We start from the raw sequence: 9,062 nt of genomic DNA, 5'->3' as shown, positions 1-9,062 counted from the left end.
AGCTCTGCACTGTGTAGTTGTCAGTGGATCATGTTTAAAAATCTATTTTGTAGGAAAAATGAAAATAAAATAAAGATAAATTATTTTAAAATATATTATGAGCATGTGTTCAACGTAAATAACGTAAAGTCAAAACTGATTTTATATACTTGTATTTTTTACTCAGTTTATTTTCTTTAGGCTTGTATGGGGGTTTGGCTTCTTTGCGGTGGAGGCTTCAAGAGACATTGAATACTGTAAAGTCAGCATAATTGTTCTTATAGATAACTCTAACATTTGCCGTTCCTAAGCACAAAACAAATCCTAACAAATTTAGTAACTCAACAATTCTAGTATATAGTATATATTATATATAGAACAACACATCTAAAGGCAATTAAATTGATCATAATCAGCTGTTTTATGTAATTGACATTGCACAGTACTACACACGTATTTTTGTAGCATCCCGGTTTGTAGCGTGACCCATTTGTTTGAGGGGTTGGTGAGGGGTACAGTATATGGGTTCTGTCTATACCCAGTAACATAGCCATCTGTGCAGATAAACACACTGACCAAACACAAGGTGGTATTGTATTCCAATTTGTAAGTCGCTCTGGATAAGAGCGTCTGCTAAATGTATTGGTGTGAACTCATTCAACTTTTGGTATATTTTTATTTTATTATTTTATTTTTAGCAGACGCTCTTATCCAGAGCGACTTACAGTTAGTGAGTGCATACATTTTTTTCATACTGGCCCGCCGTGGGAAACGAACCCACAACCCTGGCGTTGCAAGCACCATGCTCTACCAACTGAGCTACACGGGGCCTGGTATACTCTGATGGTCTTGGAAAGGATCACAACAAATTATATTTAGAGGGTCACATTCACTGTGTACATTTTATGTTAGGATTTGTGTGTGCTTGCTAATAAACAAAACAAACATGTATTACCCTTTGTGATAATACTATACCAACAAAGCTTTGTCTATGTTCACTTATTCATGTCTCATGGGAACCTAAATTATTTTCCTCTACCTCATGTGTATAGCTTGTAGGTATAAACAGATCACGAATGACTGGTAAGAATGTATTTAAGTTATTGAACATCTTTGTATAACGAAGGCAAGAAAATCTGAAATAATAAATGAATTTTTAAATTATTTGAATGTTTGGTCTCATTCATACCCAGTGGTTATATAGCCATTGCTAATAGGAGCTTGGTCCAAGTCTAAGTAAGCAAACAGTAAAAGTTCTACACCACTAATAATCCATATTTCATTCTCCCCATAACTCAAAGCAACTTTTTTTATGTATTTGTTTTATTTTATTTAACCAGGCAAGTCAATTAAGAACAAATTCTGGCCTGGCAAGAGACAAAAGGCTTCCTGTGGGGAAAGAGGCTGGGATAAAAATCATTATAAGACTAAACAGACAATAAAGACACTGGCAACAGCACAAATACAACAGCAAACAAACAGTGGATGTGTGCGTGTGTGCAGGCATGTGCAGTGGTGTAAAGTACTTAAGTAGCTTTTTTGGGGTATCTGTACTTTACTATTTATATTTTTGACAACTTTTTCTTTTACTTCTCTACATTCCTAAACAGAATAATGTACTTTTTACTCCATACATTATCCCTGACACCCAAAAGTACTCGTTACATTTTGAATGCTTAGCAGTACAGGAAAATGGTCTAATTCATGCACTTATCTGTTAGGCCTACTGCTGCTAGGTAGCTCTCTCTCTGCTCTCTCCCTCCCCTCTGTCTGTCCTTGATTGCAGGAGTGAAGTCTGGTGTGCGGGAGTCAGGGTTCCAGCTGCAGCTCATTCACCATAATCACCTCAGCCTTTAAGACCCGGTCAAACTTACCACTCATCGTCAGATCATAGTCAAGACGACCATGTTAGTCTCGCTGCCGACTCAACCTGTTTATTTTTGCTCTTTGTGTTTTTGGCCTGTTCTATTTACTTTTTCTCCTGTGCCACAGATATTTGGAACCTGACTCCTGCCTCCGCTTCACTCCTGCCACCACCATCCTGCTCTCCACTACCGGACCTCTCTTTTGGACTCACCACGGACACTAGGACATTACGGTACCACACCTGCCCTGACCTGGATCTGTTACCCTCCCTGTAACCTGGACTTGCTCTTCCCCTATATTCGGAAACCTGGACTATTGAACATTGTAAATAAACCTGTTAAACCTTCTCTGGCTTGGTGTACTTGTCTGCATTTGGGTTCTAATCCAGTTAAATCATAACAGTATGATCTGACCAACATGAACCCAGCAGACAGTAGCTCGGATACCACCCCAGAGTGCACTCAAATTTGGACTGCCATAGCCAATCAGGGCATTTTACTTGGCCAACATGATACCCTGTTTAAGACGATTGCTGAGGACAGTCAGGTGCTGCTTAATCAGGTTCAATTACTCACCAATCAAGTGTCTGCCCTTACTACCCCTTCTGCCCAGATCAGAGAGCCTTTTGTTCCTGCTCCAGAGCGCTATGACGGGAACATGGGAACCTGTGGCGATTTTTTGACTCAATGCTCGTTAGTGTTTGAACAACAGGCCCTCACCTACGCCTCAGAAAGAGCCCGTATTGCCTACCTTATCAACTCTACTAGCGGTTCCGCTCGTGCCTGGGGATCCTCGGTCTGGGAGAGTCAGTCAGACATTTGCAACGCTTACGTTGCCTTCACTACGGAGATGAGGAAGGTTTTTGACCACCCCGTACGAGGAAAGGAGGCTGCGAAACGGTTGTTTTCTCTTCGGCAGGGGGCTCGCAGTGTGGCGGAGATGGCAGTGGAGTTTCGGACTTTAGCAGCAGTGAGTGGTTGGAATGACGAGGCATTACAAGGAGTGTTCATCAATGCTTTGTCTGAGACTTTAAAAGATGAATTGGTGTCATATGATGAATCGCCTACGCTGGATAATCTTATTTCACTCACTATCAGGTTGGATAATCGGATTCGGGAGCGCCGCCGGGAGAGGAGTGTTAGTTCCAAGCAACCTGTCTGTCATCAACAAACTCCTCCCTGCATCTTCCCTACGGAGAAAGCCGTGTCTTCCCGAGTCGATACGAGGAGCACTGAACCCGACGCCATGGAGGTGGGTCGTGCACGGTTGTCCTCAGAGGAGCGTGCACGTCGTATTCAGGCTCGGGTCTGCCTGTATTGTGGAGAAGCTGGTCATTTCGTTCCTTCCTGCCCAGTTCGTCCGGGGAAAAGGGCCGGCTCATCATTAATGGGAGAAGTTTTGGTGAGCCGAGCAGCGATTCTTCCTCTTCTCCCCGCATTCTGCTCCAGGCATCCCTCCAGTGGCAGTCCCAGAATTTCTCTGTTAGTGCGCTGATTGACTCTGGTGCCGACAAAGCTTTTTGGATAGAGAGTGGGCTCAACAAATGGATTTGGAGACTGTTCCTATGGACTGTCCGCTGCAGGCTAAGGGTCTAAATGGACAATTGTTGACCCGTATTACCCATCAGACTGTTCCTGTTTGTCTTAGAGTGTCGGGAAATCATCAGGAGAACATTCAATTCCATATTATCGACTGCCCACAGACCCCCTGGTCCTTGGTATCCCCTGGCTCATAAGACACAATCCACACATTGATTGGGTGACAGGTAGCATTGTTTCATGGAGCACATTTTGTCATGTGAATTGTTTGTGTTCTGCTCAGACTCCTGCCAGTACTGTGCCTCAACCTCCACTGGAGTCCATGGATCTTTCTGCTGTTCCTGACGTGTATCATGACCTGGCATCCGTTTTCTGCAAACACAGAGCTACTTCTCTTCCTCCTCACCGGCCTTACGACTGCGCCATTGACCTCCAGCCAGGAGCCCCGCTCCCCCAGCAGTCGCCTGTACAATCTCTCCCGGCCGGAGACGGAGGCTATGGAGAACTACATTCGGGACTCCTTGGCGGCAGGTATTATGCGTCCTTCCTCGTCACCTGTAGGAGCGGGATTCTTTTTTGTTGCTAAGAAGGATAAGACCCTCAGACCCTGTATTGATTACCGTGGACTTAACAACATCACCATTAAGAACAAGTATTCTCTGCCTTTAATTAATTCTGCTTTTCCCCTCCTTCATGGTGCTACCATCTTTACGAAACTGGATCTACGAAATGCGTATCACCTGGTGCGCATTCGTAAAGGTGATGAATGGAAGACTGCCTTCAACACACCCTTGGGACATTTTGAGTATCTGGTTATGCCTTTTGGGTTGTCCAATGCCCCTGCTGTTTTTCAGGCACTAGTCAATGATGTCCTTCGGGACATGTTGAATCGGTTTGTTTTTGTCTATCTGGATGATATCTTGATTTTCTCAGAGTCCTCCCAGGAACATGAACTGCATGTGCGCCAGGTGTTGCAAAGGTTGTTGGAGAACAAACTGTTTGTGAAGATGGAGAAATGTGAATTTCATGTGTCTGAGACCTCTTTTTTGGGTTACATCATAGCTCAGGGGGAGTTGCGGATGGACCCAGCTAAGATCTCTGCTGTCACGGACTGGCCAGCCCCCTCTACCCGCAAACAACTTCAACGATTCCTGGGGTTTGCGAACTTCTATAGGAGGTTCATCAAGGACTACAGCCGCATTGCGGCGCCACTCACCGCTCTCACCTCCATCTCACGACCGTTCGCTTGGAATGAAGGGGCCGAATCAGCGTTCGAAGAACTGAAACATCGCTTCGCCTCGGCTCCCATTCTGATGCAGCCGGACCCCGACCGACAGTTTGTCGTGGAGGTGGATGCATCCGACACTGGGGTAGGTGCGGTGTTGTCACAACGTTCTCCTGAAGATAACAAACTGCATCCCTGTGCTTTTCTCTCAAGGAAACTTTCTCAGGCAGAGAGGAATTATGATGTTGGCAATCGTGAACTGCTCGCCGTTAAGCTGGCTCTCGAGGAGTGGCGACATTGGTTGGAGGCGGAACAACCCTTCATCGTTTGGACGGATCATAAGAATCTGGCTTACCTCCAGTCAGCGAAGCAGCTCAACCCCCGTCAAGCCAGGTGGGCACTATTTTTTGGGAGATTCAATTTTTCTCTGTCTTACCGTCCTGGGTCACGCAACGTCAAGCCTGACGCCCTGTCTCGTGTTCATTTGGCTGTTGATACTGGTAGTAACCCTGAACCCATTTTGCCTCCTACCTGCAGTATTGCGGTCATCACATGTGACATCGAGGGGATTGTTAGACAGGCTCAACATCATCAAGCTGACCCTGGGAGGGGTCCTCCTAACCGGATGTTTGTCCCTGAGTCTGCTCGCTCCCAGGTACTTCAGTGGGCTCACTCGTCTCCCCCTTACCTGTCACCCTGGAGTTTCGCGGACCCTTGACTTTGTGCGACGGAAGTTCTGGTGGGCCACGATGGAGGCGGACACTCGAGCCTTCATTGCTGCTTGTACGGTATGTGCACGAAGTAAAAACTCCACCCAGGCCAGCGCTGGTCATCTCGACCTCTACCTATACCCAGCCGGCCCTGGTCGCATATCGCTATGGATTTTGTCACTGGACTTCCCCCTCGTCTGGAAAGACTGTCATTCTTACGGTGATTGATCGTTTTTCTAAGTTCGCTCATTTTTTGGCCCTACCTAAACTGCCCACTGCCAGAGAGACGGCTGATATTTTGGTTGAACATGTGTTCCGCTCTCATGGTCTACCCACGGATATTGTCTCTGACAGGGGTCCCCAGTTTGTCTCCCAGGTGTGGAAAGCTTTCTGCAAAGCTTTGGGTATTACATCCAGCCTGTCCTCTGGATATCACCCCCAGACCAACGGGCAAGCCGAGAGAGCGAACCAGGAGATGGAGACCGCTCTTCGCTGTGTCACTGGGTCTAACCCTGGGTCATGGAGCTCCATGCTCCCCTGGGTGGAATATGCTCATAACACCTTGACTAACGCTTCCTCTGGTTTGTCTCCTTTTCTGTGTGCTCTGGGTTATCAACCTCCCCTGTTCCCTTCCCAAGAGAGGGAACTGGCGGTACCCTCGGTGCAGTCCCACATGCGCCGCTGCTTCAAGGTCTGGAGGAAGGCCAGGGTAGCTCTGTCCCGAGCTTCGGGCGTACATGCAGAGGCAAGCCAACCGTCACCGGTCCCAGGCTCCCGGTTACTCTCCTGGTCAAGAGGTATGGCTGAAGTCACGGGACCTTCCATTGAAGGTGGAGTCTAAGAAGATGGCGCCTCGTTTTATAGGACCGTTCAAGATACTGTCTATTGTTAACCCCTGCGCGGTTAAGCTACAGCTTCCTGCCTCCCTACGGGTTCATTCCACCTTTCATGTTTCCCAGATTAAGCCTGTGTCGGTTAGCCCTCTGTGCCCGCCCTCTCGTCCCCCCTCCTCCGCCCAGGATCGTGGGTGGGGTCCGGTCTACACTGTCCGGCGACTTCTGGATGTTCGCCGCCGAGGTCGTGGTTTCCAGTACCTGGTGGATTGGGAGGGTTATGGTCCTGAGGAACGTTCCTGGGTGCCCAGGAGCTTCATTGTGGATCCTGCTCTGGTCCGAGAGTTTCATAGGTTACATCCCGATAAACCCGTCGGCCGCCAGGTGGCGTCCGTAGAGGGGGGGTACTGTTAGGCCTACTGCTGCTAGGTAGCTCTCTCTCTGCTCTCTCCCTCCCCTCTGTCTGTCCTTGATTGCAGGAGTGAAGTCTGGTGTGCGGGAGTCAGGGTTCCAGCTGCAGCTCATTCACCATAATCACCTCAGCCTTTAAGACCCGGTCAAACTTACCACTCATCGTCAGATCATAGTCAAGACGACCATGTTAGTCTCGCTGCCGACTCAACCTGTTTATTTTTGCTCTTTGTGTTTTTGGCCTGTTCTATTTACTTTTTCTCCTGTGCCACAGATATTTGGAACCTGACTCCTGCCTCCGCTTCACTCCTGCCACCACCATCCTGCTCTCCACTACCGGACCTCTCTTTTGGACTCACCACGGACACTAGGACATTACGGTACCACACCTGCCCTGACCTGGATCTGTTACCCTCCCTGTAACCTGGACTTGCTCTTCCCCTATATTCGGAAACCTGGACTATTGAACATTGTAAATAAACCTGTTAAACCTTCTCTGGCTTGGTGTACTTGTCTGCATTTGGGTTCTAATCCAGTTAAATCATAACATTATCAAGAGAACATCCCTGGTCATCCCTACTGCCTCTGTTCTGGCAGACTCACTAAACACAAATGCTTTATTTGTAAATTATGTCTGAGTGTTTATGTGTGCCCCTGGCTATCAGTAAAAAAAACACACAAAAAAACAAATCGTCTTGTTTGCTTAATATAAGGAATTTTAAATGATTTATAGTTTTACTTTTACTTTTGATACTTAAGTATATTTAAAACCAAATACTTTTAGACTTTTACTCAAGTATTATTTTACTGGGTGACTTTCACTTTTACATGAGTCATTTTATTTTAAGGTATCATTACTTTTACTCAAGTATGACAATTGGGTACTTTTTACACCACTGGGCATGTGTGTGGTGTGTGTGTGAAGTAAAACAACGTTCTTCCTTACATAAGGCAATGCAACCTAGTGACATCAGGTGACAACTAGAAACAACTACATGTCTCAACCTGTTCATCTATTTGTCCTTTGAACTCCTCCAGGGACACCAGGTCCTGGAGTTGTATGTTGGCTTGGAGGGAATTCCAAGACCAGGGGGCTGAGTAAGGAAAAAAACTTTTTTCATGCTCAGTTCTAATTTTTGGGATTGTTAGCATAAAACAAGATTGAGATCTGATCTCATATGTGTTTTCATTTAGAGCTAGAAGAGAGGATAAATAAAATGGCAGTTTTCCTAAAATGGCCTTATAAATATAAATAAGTATAATAAATAAAATAATTAGTATAAATAAGAATGTACCCGTGTTTGAGACTGCATGTTGCTAGTGATGTCCACCCGACAGCACTGTAGAGATCACAATGGTGAGTTACAGTGCCTTGAAAAAGTATTCATCCCCCTTGGCGTTGTTCCTATTTTGTTGCATTACAACCTGTAATTTAAATTGATTTTTATTTGGATTTCATGTAATGGACATACACAAAATAGTCCAAATTGGTGAAGTGAAATGAAAAAATAATTTGTTTCAAAAAATTCTAAAAAATTAAATAACAGAAAAGTGGTGTGTGCATATGTATTCACCCCCTTTGCTATGAAGCCCCTAAATAAGATCTGGTGCAACCAATTACCTTCAGAAGTCACATAATTAATTAAATAAAGTCCACCTGTTTGCAATCTAAGTGTCACATGATCTCAGTATATATACATCTGTTCTGAAAGGCCCCAGAGTCTGCAACACCACTAAGCAAGCGGCACCATGAAGACCAAGGAGCTCTCCAAACAGGTCAGGAACAAAGTTGTGGAGAAGTACAGATCAGGGTTAGGTTATTTTAAAAAATCTGAAACTTTGAACATCCCACGGAGCACCATTAAATCCATTATAAAAAAATTGAAAGAATATGGCACCACAACGAACCTGCCAAGAGAGGGCGGCCAACCAAAACTCACTGACCAGGCAAGGAGGGCATTAATCAGAGAGGCAACAAAGAGACCAAAGATAACCCTGAAGGAGCTGCAAAGCTCCACAGCAAAGATTGGAGTATCTGTCCATAGGACCACTTTAAGCCGTACACTCCACAGAGCTGGGCTTTACGAAAGAGTGGCCAGAAAAAAGCCATTGCTTAAAGAAAAAAATAAGCTAACACGTTTGGTGTTCGCCAAAAGGCATGTGGGAGACTCCCCAAACATATGGAAGAAGGCACTCTGGTCAGATGCGACTAAAATTGAGCTTTTTGGCCATCAAGGAAAACGCTATGTCTGGCGCAAACCCAACACCTCTCATCACCCAGAGAACACCATCCCCACAGTGAAGCATGGTGGTGGCAGCATCATGCTGTGGGGATGTTTTCATCTGCAGGGACTGGGTAACTGGTCAGAATTGAAGGAATGATGGATGGCGCTAAATACTTGAGGGAAACCTGTTTCAGTCTTCCAGAGATTTGAGACTGGGACGGAGGTTCACCTTCCAGCAGGACAATGACCCTAAGTATACTGCTAAAGCAACACTT

Source organism: Coregonus clupeaformis, chromosome 21, assembly GCF_020615455.1.
Source record: "Coregonus clupeaformis isolate EN_2021a chromosome 21, ASM2061545v1, whole genome shotgun sequence".
Taxonomy (NCBI): Eukaryota; Metazoa; Chordata; class Actinopteri; order Salmoniformes; family Salmonidae; genus Coregonus; species Coregonus clupeaformis.
This window is presented reverse-complemented; position numbering follows the sequence as displayed.